Source organism: Eumetopias jubatus, unplaced genomic scaffold (assembly GCF_037043125.1).
Source record: "Eumetopias jubatus isolate StellerSeaLion01/CBP00866 unplaced genomic scaffold, mEumJub1_p1.0 scaffold_15, whole genome shotgun sequence".
Lineage (NCBI taxonomy): Eukaryota > Metazoa > Chordata > Mammalia > Carnivora > Otariidae > Eumetopias > Eumetopias jubatus.
The window spans coordinates 28,251,958-28,267,589 of NW_028274821.1; the positions used below are offsets into that span (position 1 = coordinate 28,251,958).

The 15,632-nt window shown below is 43.0% G+C and overlaps 1 pseudogene; it reads right to left on the reverse strand.

The window, feature by feature from the left end:
* Positions 1–10,182: 10,182 nt before the first annotated feature.
* Positions 10,183–10,964, reverse strand: LOC114223382 (AN1-type zinc finger protein 6 pseudogene; annotated as a pseudogene).
* Between the last annotated feature and the right edge of the window lie 4,668 nt (positions 10,965–15,632).

Sequence of the window (15,632 nt, forward strand, 5' to 3'; positions counted from 1 at the left end):
AAATAGTCACATTGAAAAATTCATTACAAAAAGGTATTGAAAAATTAGAAACACGAGAGGTGCTTAAGACCAAAGTCTGTACCGGCGCCTGGGTGGTTCAGATGGTTAAGCGTCTGCCTTTAGCTCAGGTCATGAGCCCAGGGTTCTGGGATGAGTCCCGTGTCGGGCTCCCTGCTCCGTGGGGAGCCTGCTTCTCCCTCTTCCTCTCTCTCTGTCTCTCATGAATAAATAAATAAAATCTTAAAAAACAAAAAAAGACCAAAGTCCATAAGACTGACTTGTCTCCAACAGCTCCTCCATCCTCCCTTCCCCGAGTGTTCCTTCTGCTACTTTCCTGTCTCAGGTGCCTTTACACCTGAAGAGACACTCACCTCCTCACAGGAAACTGCCTGAGGTGACAGGTGATCCTCCCAAGATGCCTGTCATCCTTGGTCAAGGACTGAACTGAGGGCCAGAGTAAAGCATTTCTCCAACCTGGGCAGGGTCCCCAGAGTTTGTTTCTTTGTTTGTTTCATTTTTAAATCAATTCCTCCTGAGCCCAGGTGAGAGAGAGAAACAAAAATTCACATTATCCCTTCCTTTCCAAGTCCAGACCCATTGGTTATGGATCTTTTTCTCTTGGAATTACTGTTTCCTCGCATCCCTCTGGTTTTACATCCTAAAAATGTGACTTGGCTTTCCAGCGGCCTCAGCTCTCTCTTGGGCTATCTTTGGGAGTGGTTCTACATCTTGTAAAAATAGTACTGTTTACACCTTCTTGAAGGATGTCTTTTGGGCCCATGATGTTGTTTAATATTGCCTGAAAGTGTTACTGTTTTTCCTGGCTAAGATCTGACAATGTATTTTTTAAAATTTTAATAACTATAATAAAAAATTTGGCCAAACTAAAAGCTGATATTTAGAGCCTGATAGAATTTTTTTAGTTCTCGTTTTTCTCTTTTAAATTTTTAGGCCTTTTCTGTTAAGCAAAATTTACTCAGAGGAAGGCTTTCTCACAGGTGGATGGGCGCATCAGTCCTTTTATATTATTAAAGCAAGAAGTCCATTCTTTGAGAAACTAAAAACAGATGTCCTTGTTTTACAAATCTAGTCTTTACAGGACAGAGTGGTTGCAAAAACAATTCAAAGAACGCCAGTCCTTTTTGCCAATCCCTAAACCTCCCTTATTTATCTCAAAAGGCTTATAAGTATTGTAAAATTTCTAGCCCAAAGAGATCAAAAGTCCTTCTAGAAAGTGCTTGTATTTTTTCCCCGTGCCTTCAAAATATAAACATTCAGTGTTCTACTCATTTTTTCCAGGAACTCCTTATGTGGCTCATCTCTTCACAATGCAGATTCCAGGGAGATTATTCTTACCAACCAAACATGGAAGACAAGGCCATTTAAAACTCGTTTTGCCAACAACAAATACAAATCTTAAGTGTCTTCTCCACAAAGAAGACAAAAACAAAAAAAGCTTTAGCCCTCTAGACAAATAACCTTAACTTATTCCATCTACCAGAAAAATAAAAACAGATCCAAACATAAAAGTTAGTTGTTGTTGTTTCTTAAGATTTTATATTTTAAGTACTCTCTATTACTAACATGGAGCTGGAACTCACAAACCCGAGATCAAGAGCCACATGCTCTACCGACTGAGCCAGCCAGATGCCCCAAAACTAGTGTGCTTTGTACCAATTTCATGACAGTAATTTTACAATAGAAGATATAACATCTGCAACTCTCTGTATGTTCATGGGCATCTACAGATGTGTTGTAAATGCTTCTACCTTCGGATGGCATTGCCAAAATTAACTTGTAAAGACCTCTATTTAGTTGGTTTGAAGGCAAGTGACAGTAACCATGGGGCATTCTAAAACTCCAAAAGGTAAAAACTAACCCAAGTGCTTTTCAAGTTCACATGATCTAGAAAATTATTTGATATAAATGCTACTTTAAGGTTGATGGTTTAACTAACACGAATACATCTTTAGAGTTATCAACAGTAAAAAGACTTTTATTTTACCTGGGTTTACTAGCCAAATAAGTTGTTATAAGATTAAGAATAAGATTCTTATAAGAATAAGATCTTTCACTAATTAAAAAAACATAATAGCTTAGGATAAAATTGATTTTGTCTAATGCTTAATAAGATTTTTATAAGTAATCTGCACATAACTGCAAATACAAGTAGATTAAATACCAAGTTTTGGAGTAAATTTTTTTAATTGTGTAAGGGCCAAGAGCAGGCTGCCTTAAGATGGGCCACTTTGGCAGAAAGATTGTTTTTGAGTTAAAAGCAACCAAAACCCAGCTGATTTAGGAAAAACTCTTTACCTCTCCCTCACCTGCCTGCCTTAGCAGGAAGAGGGCATTAACAGATTCCTCCTTACCCGAGAAAGTAACCTGTACAACAGGACAAACTTTGCTTTCCAACATCTCCTCTCGCCGGCCGGCTAACAGTCTCCCTCGTCTTTGCATCCCCAGCCCTGACCCCTCTCCTTATCTCTGGATGTCCTGTGAGCCCTGTGTTGCCTGCCTGTCTTTAGGATTTCATGCCTATATGGGTTCCCTGTAGGTACAAAACTAAATTTGATGTTCTCCTGTAAATCTGCCTTGGATCAATTAGATTCTTAGTCCAACTTGAAGGACCTTAAGGGGCAGAGGAAATTCTTCTCCTGGTAAATAACACAATTCAACCAAGTAAATTTGGAGATCTAAGTGGCTTTATGAAATACTTCATGGATCAGGCAGGGCCCCGTGGAGCTGGTAGAGGCGTTCCCAGGAGATGTACAACATGGAAGGTTTTTATAGAAGAAGGCGGTGGCCAGAGAGTTATTAGCCAAAGAAAAGGACTCTTTCTTTGCCTCTTTCTAGGCAATGCCTCTTTCCAGGGGACAAAGCAAGGTTTCCACCTCACCTCTTTGAGGGATGGAGAGGACCTAAGTGGCAGACTCACTGGACCAGAATGAAAACTTCCTGGCTGACAGGTTAATATTACCTTTGTGGGATAGGTTGAAACTGCAATTAGGTTCTGTGTTAAGAACCAGTTTGGGTACTCAGTTGAAGTGACATTTGGATTTAATATGATTACTTCTGAAAGTATTGAAAAGATTATAGAAGATAAATTACATGGTGGTCAGCATATAATCTCTAGCATGTAGCTATACTATTATTCTTAATGATGTTCTGGAATTTAAGAGGGCCCTTATCATCAAAACACCCTTGTTGGGGTCATATCTTAAGATATATCACTGAAGATTTGTCAGAATTGTCAGACAACACAGGAAAATAACAGAACATGTGACAAGGCCTTGAGGTCTAGGGAGGGCCGAGCACCTGAGGTCACAGGACCCAGCAGAGATGGACAGAGGATTAGAGTCACGAGGCCACAACTCTCAGCTGGAGCCATTCCAACACGCTCTCACGGGTGCTCTGTGCTCAATGTCGTTGAGAGTAAAGGACTAAGGTGACCTTGGAGTCTCTCAACCAAACCAGCTTCCATCATCATGGCTTTCTGCCCTGTGTTCCCTGCTTGTTGAGCCCCCAGATGTGCACGATGCACTGAAATGGTTCAACTGAGGGGAGATTTTCAAGCAAAATGCAACGCTGCCTCCTGGACTCACCTTAGTGAGCCTTGCTCATGGGTGATCCATCTGGGAAGCTGGTGTTCTTCCCCCTCTTCTCTTGCATGTTCTCAGAAACATAATAGGCAAGTCAAAAATGACTTTCTCCACTTTAGTGGATTCACTCTCCAATTGGTCCTGGCAAACTGGGCTTGCCAGCATACATGAGTGAACAGTTACCTGGCTCGTGAGCAATCATGTCACATGTTGTTTATATGGTGCCCCTGGGGTTGGGACAGTAATGCATCATTGCCCTGACTTGTCTCCTCCCGTTAGAGCTTTCATGAACAACTTGGTAGTGGCTGTTTTTAAGGATTCTTAGAGGGATCTTGGCCATTGTCCTTTTGGCAATTTCTTCTGTTACTCCTTAGTTTTTTTAATAAAAAAAAAAAAAACAGGTAATCATTATGAAAATTTTAGAAAGTTCTGGTAAGCGAAATTAAAGAGAAAAAAAAAGACAGTATCCATAATCTCTTAAAACCAGTAGACAACTGGGATTTATGGCTCACTCGGGAACACTATGCTTTGACTGATGGCCTTTGAGCACCGTAATAACCCTTATCTCATCTTACAGGTGAACGAACTGAAGCTTAGAGAGGTTTGGGAACTTCTTTAGCCAGTATGCAGGGAGCCAGGAATTGGTCTCAGGAGCTGTTAACTCCAGACAAGGCAGCACGTAGTGTTGCAGAACAGTGCCAGACCCCGGACTGAAGGCTGGCTGTCAACAAAGATAATGGGAAAGAATTGCAAAGGACAATAGTTAATGTTTTATACTGCAGTCCAAAGGACTACATGCCTCTCCAAACCTGTCCCCAAAGTCATTACCCCAGGCACAGTCCCTCCCCTCTGCCACTGTGTCCATTTAAACATTTCTGGAAAGCGTTTCCTTATCTGTGACTGTGCACTGACTTCTGGGGAGATTCTCTCTTCCCTCTTCAGGAACCACCACCCTCTTCCAGCAGAAGACCCCCATGTTTGAGTTATTTCTTCGAGAGCAGGTCCTAGGGTGGGGGGGTTGCTCCGGGAGGGGAGACTGTATCAGATGCCAAAGGGGGTCCTGTAGCCACCTGCAGATCTGTGTCATGTGTGACACAAGGGGAGTGATAATTAATGAAAATGTTAGTGTTCTTTTCTTGTTTGTGTTCCTTTTCTAGGAACTTGTTCCCTCTACAGTTAGAGATTTCCTTGTCTTAAAGATCGGAATTTGAACAGCAGAAATGCAAAGAGGAAAGAGTCACCATTCGCCTTTGACATCGCAAATGTAATTCCTGAGTCCACAAGGGTCCTGAGGGCCAAGCTTTGAAGAGAGAAGATAAGGTTTCCTAATCTCAGGGTCCAATCTGAAAACCTCCCATAAGGTCGCTGTATTCAAGGAATGAAGCGTCCATTGCCTATGGAGTGGGAAGAAGAGGGGAGAAGAGTGTCCCCAACCCTGGGAGAGGGGCAGGGTTTCTCAAAAGCTGAGGGCAGTAGCCTGCTTGCACTCATGCTATACGAGGCTGGTCTAGAGAGGGTGGACTCTGGAAAATTCTCAGGCACAGCTTTAGCAAAGAGGGGAGCAGGTCACAGATTCTGGGATGACCGAGGGCCACAAACACAGACTATTCCTAAGACCTCAGGACCCTTGCACAACCATGGGGAGCAAGAAAGGCTCCCTGAAGAATGCAAGAGACTAGATTTAGCAGGGTGGCTCCCAGTCAGTTATTTTAAGAAGGGTAAAGGGATATGATAGTTCTGGGCACTGTGGACAATAATTATTCCCAAGGGCAGGGTTATAATCATGGTTGAATCTGAAAGGGGCTAATTACATCCCAGAACTGGAAAGAAATGCAGAGGGTTGCTGAAAACTGGGGAACTGAGGTTTACAGTTTCTCCTTAGGCTCATCCTTCAGTTCCAGTGGACTCAACTTAACTTCCAATCCTACTCAGCCACTAAAACAGATGAAGGTTGAGAAACAAAAAAAGAAAATATTATAGTCTCTCAAATGGGTTAAGACATATTTTCCGTGTCAGCCATGTGTGCTCAGTTTCGGGTTCCTGCATCCTGGCTGGGGAACTCCTTCCCCACGCCCCACTCTCCTCCACCTGAGTTGTGTGCATTCCTGTTGCAAAGGGGAACTGTTCTCAGCTGATGCCCCATAATTTGCATAGTGGAGCACTCAGTGATCTCAGAGGAATCCAAGCAGTTGGGCACAAATCCAACCCAGGCTGTGCCAAATACTGTTACTGAACAGTCAGGGCTTGCTGTCAATGATCACCTGAACAGGAGGAGAGCCCGGCCCCCAGGAGCACAGGGTTTGGTTGAATGCTGGTGAAGTGTGACCCCACAGTGCCCTCCTCCAGGCACCTTGGGACAGTCTACACAGTGCACAAGTGTTTGCAGGGGTCAAAAGGAAATACGCCGCTGCAGATAAGACACACAGCCTGCTCCACCCCGGCTTGCACAGAGCTCATGATCCAGACAGGTGGGGCCGCAGAAGCTCCCGGCCGGTGGTCACGCACACACGACAGTACCAGGGAGCTGGACACGCCTTGATCTCCCTCCAGTCTCCCAGGTGGTCAGCACTGCCCTCCTGAGATGACCCTTTGCCATTGTGCCCAACTGGTTTCTTGTGCTTTTTTCAGCAGGGGGTGAGACAGCTTCCCACACTCACCTGCTCACTGGGAAGCAAGCTGAATTTCATTTCACTGTAGTAAAATACACATAACAAAATTGACCCTTTTAACCATTTTCATTTAGTGCATTCACATTGTTGTGAAACCCTCACCACCATTCATCTCCAGAACATTCCTCATCTCAAACTGAACTCTGTCCCCATGAAACACTAAGTTCCCACTCTCCTCTCCTCCCAGCCCCTCAAATTCAATTGTGATACGGATGATATTTTTGGAAGGTTTATGTTCATTTTTTATTGACCTTCTTATATGCAACCCGCCTTGATTCATCCAGAAGCATCCATTACCTTGGGAAGTGTCAGGAGTAATAAAGGAAAAATGAAAATACAAGAGTCAAATATTCAGGATTTAATGCGCAAAATCAGATTCTTGAGCTCCTGGCTTTCAATAAAAATCCAGACTTTGTAGAGAGACACACGGTCTTTCCAAATGCCAGAAACTCCTGGGAAGCTGGGTGGGCACCTAGGACATGCTGACTCCCGATCCCTTGTCTTCCCTGTGTTGTCCTCAGGAGATGAGGGAATCCACAGCGGCATCATATTTGTGTTAACACAAGTTTACATGGTGACTGTGGATGAGGAATCCAGGTTTCTACGTAACCCGGAGGCAGGACGGGGATGGGAAGTTCAGGTCCAAGTGTCAGCACACTCATGAATTAAAACTTCTTCTTCCCATTCTCTGTCCCTGGGTGTGTAGGAGCAGAGACCCACTGACATTGTTTCATGGTCTGACTCCAGCTTTCCTCCGACCACTGAGATCTGTGACCGTGTTTCCAGAGCAGCTAGAGTCACGGTGCTTCCCAAAGCGACGCCCTGCCTGTGGAACACGGGGTGAGTTTTGTAGTGTCAGGGGATGGAATTCACATGGCCATGAAATATTTCAATGGAAGAGGCCTATGGGGCTTGCCCCTCACTCCTATAAACAAAACAGAACAAAGGCTTCTGGACAAACGAAATAGCAATAACTTTAAAGCCAAAGCCACACTGCCCACAATGAACTAGTTATTACTCTAGTGAAATGGAGAAATAAGGATCAATGGATATTTTTTTAAGATTAAATTATTCAATTGAAATAATGTCCATTACTCTAAGACTCTTTCTTAATTTTCTTTTTTTTAACTTTCTTTCTATCCTTTTTCTTTCTCTTTTACTCTCCTTTCTTTTTGTTTTTGTTTTTTTGTTGTTGTTGTTGTTGTTGTTGGCATTATGATATATTTAAATTTTTTTTGGAGTGACTCGTGATAATGTTGGGCAGTTTTTGCTCTAAGTGGCCTTACTTTGCAAAGCAAAGTGTCAGTCCCCCATGTTCTTCAAGAAATTTTGCTATTCCATGAACATCCCAAAGTGTGGGAACCACTGGCACACAGTAGGGCTCTCAGGGTTCAGGCATCAGTAAAATGAAAAGCTACTTTTCATTGGATACCAGCTTTATGCTGCAGCCTTTGGGGGCAGAGATAGTAACATTTATTTTTATTTCTTATCTTCAGGATAATGTTCTTGCCAAAATGATGAATGGAAATCTAATCAAGCTTTTATTCCACTTTTCTCTGCTTTATGGAGGGATAAATTAAATGCCACCAGGAGAAAGCAATTAGATAAAGCCACAAATCAGAACATTCCACAAGATAACCTGTTTTTCATGAGTGTTCTGTACATGAAAGAGTTTTTAGTGGGGTCCTCACTATTTACAGCCTGTGTTGACTGATAAGGTCCCCCAGTAGTTTCCCAGTGCCAAGGTGGACAGGGCCCTGGCTGGATGGCTGGCTCCCAGGTCCGGGGATGTGAGGACGCTGGAGAAGTGGGAACCTGAGCCGGAAGGCAGGGGAGCCTCACACAGAGAAGAGCGCAGAGTCCTAGTGAGGCTGCATCTTCAGTGAGGGGTGTCTTCACAGAAACTCAGACCCTCAAACCAGGCAAAGAAGGACATCGACCATGAGAAACTGATTAATGAGCATTGTTAATTCAATGAAAATTTTTAGAAAAGATTTTATTTATTTATTTGAGAGAGAGAGAGCAAGAGAGCACAAGCAGGGAGAGGGACAGAGGGAGAGGGAGAGGCAGGCTCCCCACTGAGCAGGGAGCCCCATGTGGGGCTCGATCTCAGGACCCCGGGATCATGATCTGAGCCGAAGGCAGATGCTTAACTGACTGAGCCACCCAGGTGCCCCTCAATGAGCATTTAAGATAAGTCAGTAGATGAGAAAACTTGACATGTCACAAAATTCTACAGCTTGTACTCGTAAAAAAAAAACTGCAATAAAGTAGGTTATGAGGGAACATACCTCATCATAATAAAGGCCGGATATGACATACCCACAGCTAACATCACACTCAGTTAAGAACTGAAAGATTTTCCTCTAAGATGAGGAACAAGACAAGGATGTCCAATCTTGCCACTTTATTCAACATTGTACCAGAAGTCCTAGGCATAGCAGTCAGATAAGAAAAAGAAATAGAAGGCATTCAGATTGGTAAGGAAGAAGTAAAACTGTCACTATTTGCAAATGACATGATACTATATTTAGAAAACTCTAAAGACTCCACCAAAAAACTATTAGAACTAATAAATTCTGTAAAGTCATAGGATACAAAATTAATATACACGAATCTGTGACATTTCTGTGCACTAATAATGAAGTAGCGTAAAAGAAATTAAGAAAACAATCCCATTTACAATTGTACCAAAAAAGAAAATGAAACACCTAGGAAAAAAATTAACCAAGGAGGTGAAAGACCTGTACTCTGAAAACTATAAAACACTGATGAAAGAAACTGAAGACAATACAAACGAGTGGAACGATATGCCATACTCATGCACTGAAGAATTAATATTGTTAAAATGTTCATAATACCCAAAGCAATCTGTAGATTTAATGCAATCCCTATCAAAATATCTAGTATTTTTCACAGAACTAGAACAAATAATCCTAAAATTTATATAGAACCACAAAAGACCCTAAATAGCAAAAGCAATCGTAAGAAAGAACAAAGCTAGAGGTATCACAATTCCAGATTTCAAGATATGCTACAAATGTATAGTAACGACATTAATATGGTACTGACACAAAAATAGTCACATAAATCAGTGAAACCAGATAGAAAGCCCAAAAAGAAATCCATACTTATATAGTCAATTAATCTTGGACAAGGAAGGTAAGAATATACATGGGGAAAAGTCAGTATTTTTTTTATGGTTTTCCTTTTTATTTAATCAAAGACTGGTGGGTAAACATAAATACAGCACAATTACTTCAGATCATTCTTCATATTGTATACACACAGACCAATGAACGTAATCTGAAAGAAACCTGCAGTCAGCAATGAAATGCTTACAGCTTTTCCTTCCCTCGCTCAAAAAAAATTAAAAACACACAAACTTAGAATCTCATCAGCACACACTCTCTTGTGACAAATGATTCAGACATAAATAGTGGGTGCAAAGAAACTATATGCTAACATATGTAGAACCTTTATTAATGAAAACCCAGAAGCAGCCATAAGGATGAAGATACATTCAGTGACTGGTAACTGGTTGTGCCCTGAGGGGCGCCATCGACAGAGATCGTGCTGCAGAGAAAAGCTATGTATACACACAATGAGAAAATAAACTGCAAGATCAATGCATGCATGTTTAATACCGGAAAAATCACGGCCCTCCAAAATTTCTCCACGTTTGTTATAAAAGCCCTCTGCACTCAACTAAAATTAAAATGATCTTAAAAGGATAATACTTGTAAAGTTTACTTAAGTCTTTTCAGCCACAGAAACTGCAATGGAAATAAATGTTCAGAGTCATTTTCAAAACAAAAACAAAAATCTATTCTTCTGATGACATGCATGATTAGAAGGTCTATGCAAGATACATTGTTCTACATTCCCAGTGACTAGGGAAGAAAACCTCAAGTCAATTTTTAGTTTGCAGATGGTCAAAGGATTTTGTATTCCAGCAGGAGTTCAAATCTTCTGGATCTTTTCACCAACAACTACTGGATTTTCTTTTCTGATTTTCTCAGCAGCATCAGCTTTGTAATTGTAAGAGCAATTGTGTACATCTGAGTAACGGTGTACACCACAGTAAACATTTCCACACCGGCATTCAAACCCAGTAAGTCCCACTTTCTTCCTGCACATGAAACATCGATTCTTTTTTTTTTTTTCGTTTTTCAAGAGACTTGCTTTGCTCTTCAGATGGCTGTTGTGCCGTATCTGATACTGAAGCTTGCAGGTCTTCTGTTTCAGGTACTGCTTTGTCCACAGATGTACTGTCCACTTGGGAAGATGCTACAGATTCTGATAAAAGTGACTGATTTGATACAGGGCTTGGCTGCACAAGATGCAGACGTGGAGTCTAGCAGTGACTGGGCATCCGGGACACTGTCATCTGTGCACTGGACGGGTAAAGATTCAGACAGACTACCGACAGAAGCTGCAGGTGGGCTTATTCTACCATTACTACTATTCTGTCTTTGAAGATGTTCTTTCTAGCACACTGAACACATGCCATTTGTAGGAGGGTTTCCATAAAATCCGCAGCCAGTGGAACAAAGCATAGGCACTTGGCTGTGATTAGTCTCTTGAGCCATGATCCTCTGTTGCACACCTGGCGGCGGCCCTCCCCGCCCGCCGCGCTGCCCGCCACCGCCGGTCGCCGCCAGAGAGTGGGGACAGGTGAGGCCACCGAGTCCCTGCTCGCTCCAGCCCCGCCGCCCCCAAAGTCAGTATTTTCAAATAAATTGTGTCAAGAAAACTAGACAACTACATGCCGAAGAATGAAACTGGACCATTTTCTTACACCATATACAAAAATACACTCTAAATGAATTAAAGACCTAAACTTGAGATGTGAAACCATAAAACTCCTAAAAGAAAACATAGGCCGTAATCTCTTGGACATCGGCCTTAACAACACTTTTCTGGATACGTTTCCTTAGGCAAGGAAAACAAAAGCAAAAATAAACTGTTGGGACCACACCAAAATAAAAAGCTTTTTGCACAGGGAAGGAAACCATAAACAAAATGAAAAGGCAACCTACTGACTGGGAGAAGGCCTTTGCAAATTACATATATGGTAAGGAGTTAATACTCAAAATATATAATGAACTAATAGAACTCAACATAAAAAAAAAAACCAACACAATTAATCAGAATCAGAAAAGGACACAGGACCTGAACAGACATTTTTGCAAAGAAAACATACAGATGGCCAAAAGACACATGAAAATATGGACAACATCACTGATCGTCAGGGAAATGCAAATCAAAAACACAATGAGATATCGCCTCATACCTGTCAGAATGGCTGGCATCAAAAAGACAAGAAAAAATAAGTGTTGGCAAGGATGTGGAGAAAACGGAACCCTCATGCATTGTGGGTAGAATTGAAATTTGTGCAACCACTCTGGAAAACAGTATGGATGTTCCTCACAAAATTAAAAATAGAAATACCATACAATCCAGTAATTCCACTACTAGGTATTTACGCAACGAGAATGAAAACACCAAATTGAAAAGACATATTGCACCCCTATGTTTACTGCAGCATTATTTACAATAGCCAAGACAAGGAAACAGCCCAAGTGTCCGCTGATCGATGAGTGATTTGGCATATATATACAATGGAATATTAATTACTTAGCTGTAAAAAGGAATGAGATCTTGTCATTTGTGACAACATCAATGGACCTACAGGACATTCTGCTAAATGAAATAAGCCAGACAGAGAAAGGCAAATATCACATGATTTCATGCCTATGTGGAATCTAAAAAACAAAACAAAAGAACAAACCAACAAAAAACAGTAACAGACTCATAAAAAAGAAAACAAACCAGTTGTTGCCACTGAACAGGGGGGTCGGAGGATGAGCGAAATAGATGAGGGGATTGAGGGGGACAAAATTCCAGTTATACAATAAATAAATCACAGGGATGGAAAGTATAGCATAGGAAATATCGTCAATAATATTGTAATAACACTATGTGGTGACAGATGAAGTACACTTATGGTGGTGAACACGGGATAATGTATAGAATTGTCAAGTTACTATGTTACACACCCAACACTAATATAACATTGTATGTTAAAATTATACATTAAAAAAAACTGGATAGAGATTCCCCAGATTTGAAAATAATCTTAAATATTTACATGGCATTACCACTAATGAGCTCTGAAGCTGAAAGTTTTCAAAACTATCAAGAACCATATATTAACTAATGATTTTCATCTCTCATGATGATGGAAAGATTGAATTTTCTTTCCATTATTGCTCAAATAGTGATATTCTGAAAGCTGTGATATGTAGCAAAAACTGTAGTAAGAAAGTATTACAAGGTGGGTCCAATGGCTAATGAAATAATGTTTTTTCCAGGAAAATGAAAACCAGATCTTGAGCAACACACATGTAATGCTGTGCTCAGCAATAAAGGCTTGTCTCCTTGCATTTTAATTATCTTATGACAGAAACCAAAGAAAAAGGAGTTTGTTGTTCAATCAAAAACACAAAAACAGAAAATGTGCATAAAAATGTTTTTGCCAACTTTACTCGTGATGGGGAGATATGCCTCCAGTGTCTCAGGGTCAGGAAGAGGTACGTGAATCGGGACGTGGCCACACCACAGAATATGCAGAACGTACACTGATGTTTCCGAAGAGCTTCTAATAACACTGAATATCAGCTGTCTTAGCATTAGGTTTAAAAAAAAAAAAACAGTGTATACAATTGTACATTTTGCATGATTTCAGTTACATTAAAATATGTCTAGAAAAAAAGACAAAAGGATAAAACTTCCATTGTATCAAGTTGCCCCGAAAGCCAAGGGTGTTGTCTGAGGCCCAGTGAGGACTGGCTTGGAAGGACTTCAGTTTGCCCACTTCCAGCACAAAGACAGAGTCCCTGGCTGTGAGGGAGAAGACAGTCCTCACCCCCCTCTGTTTGTCTCCCTGACTGTGGGAAACCGGCACCCGTGGATGAATCGGTCAGGGTCAAGGCTTTGGGCCAGGAGAACAGGTCTTTAGGGCCAGAGAATCCTTTACCTCATGAGACACAGACACAAATATACATGTGCCTATACACAACACACACAATACACACACACAAACATTTATAGACATATGCACACATATGCATACACAGTTACACAATATACACATAAATATGTACAACTTGATACACACACACTACATTACTATATAAATACTTAGCACAGGAGAATAACGGGCCCCCAAGTATGGGCAGATGCTGTGACACTTAGTGTGAATTGTTAATAATTGATGGTATAGTTTTGTCTAAATCTCTTAAATCCTTTGTTTCCAGATCTCAAAGACTGAAGTTGAAGCAAACCATTTGTAAGACTCTTTTAGTTGTAAAATTCTGTGATTTCAGGGGACAACGCACATTATCCACCAAGAGCTGACCTCAGATCCTGCTCTGTGCCCCCAGCAGGAGCCCCACAGGCTGGAGTCACAGCCTTGGGCCCCAGGCCAGGCCCCCCCTCGCCAAACATCAGCCCCAACGGTGAGGGCACATCACAGCCCCTTCCCGGGGGACCTCTGCTGTAGATTCTTGTGGAACTTCTTTCCTACCCCTCCTCCCCACGCCCACACTCTTCCTCATCCTTTCGGAGCAGAGACTTGGCCCTGTGAACTATAGTCACCACCAGCCAGCCTCTGAGGCTGGGGGTTCTGGAAGATTAGCGGCTGTCTCCTGGGGAATGTCTGGCTCCGCCACAGGCACATTTCCAGGGATGCCATGGGAGGGGGCTGACTACTCCTTAAAATCCCCTTTCAGGGGCTCCTCCCTGGCTCTCCATCCTCCTGGGTGTTCTGCCGGGACCTGCGCTCCTGGATGTGTCCTGGCCCAGCTCTGGAAGCTTCTGAGTCCCGGGCCTGAGGGATTTGAGGCTCCAGCCTCTCAGCAGCATGTGACCTTTGGTTGCAAAGATAAAGTCTGACCTCACGCTCAGGTGTCACCCAAAGCACAGCTACACTCTCTGGAAATAGCCCCCAGGAGCCAATTTCTCAGGCGGCAGTTGGCTTGAGCCCCGTGACCGGCCTGGGTGAGCAGGCACATGGTCACCTGTAACTGTGTCCCCGTTGTGAGCCCAGGGGCTGGCGTCCACAATAGGTGCTCAGCAAACGTCTGGAGATAATGAGTCAGATAACCCCACTCCTGATACACAGTTTGGCCTGATAGTGTCCTCAAGAATCCAAAGTTCTGACAAGACTACAGCGCCATTGCCTATATGGATTCAAACTGGGGGGGGGAAATTGAACAGCATACAAAAGAGAAAAGAGCCAAAGAAAATTCTTACCTCTTTTCCCTATGATAATCCCTCTTGAGATTTTTCTTTGAAATAACAAATATCAAATTCTTCCAAACAGCAATCTATCATTTTTCTCTCTCTCAGCCCTTTCGGGGAGCCCTGCTTTTCTGAATCCTCTACAGACAGCAGGTACTCCTGTGCATTCCTCTGCAAGCTTTTCTGTTACCTGGTTATTTTTCCGTTTCAGGTTTATGGATTTTTTTTTTACTTCGTTTTTAAGAAATTGTGATAAGAGAGACATAGCCCAGGATTGTTCATTTGAGCCGCATTTCCCTGCACAGCGCTGGGCACCATCACCTCCCTCCATCCCCAGAGCGTTTCCATCTTCCAAGACTGGAACTGTCCTTTTACTCTTCAGGAAGGCCTTCCACTTCCACACTCGGATCTGCGGATGTCCCTCTGGGTTACAGCCTGGCTGCCATCATCGGCCGGTTACGGGGGATCAGCCAGGCCGGCCCTTCCCTGGGGACCGGCTTCTCCAGGGTCGCAGCAGGAGGGCCGAGGGGCCAAGGGCGGCTCACCCGGCGGGGTGAGGTGCCTCTTGGGCACATTGATTGTGATAAACAAAAGTTGCTCGAGAGACACTCAGACACTCCCCCACACCCCCCGCCGAGAGCAGGGGAGAACTCTCCCTGTGGAGGGTGCCCTCCCTGTACCCAGAGACAGAGACGGGCTCAGCACCAGAGACGGGAGCTTCGGAGCCCAGCACGTTGGGTAAACAACCCCGTTCCCTGGTCCTCACGTCCGTCCCAGCCCACATGCTGTGCAGAATTCCTTCCTGAGTGAAGCTCCCGGAGTTAGGTTTTCCCGGTCCTGTCAATTCCCCACAGATCCGTTGTCTCTCTGCCTAAAACGTCTGAAAAACGGCAGCCTCGGTCACTTCCGTGCGCTCCATCTCATTACTGGGCCTCGCTGCGCACGTAAGAGAACTTCGGTTTTCTCTCCTGTTCATCTGTCTCATGCCAATTTAGTTCTTAGTCCAGCGGGAAGACCTGGAGGGTAGAGAAGAATTTTCCCTTCCCTTCAGGGC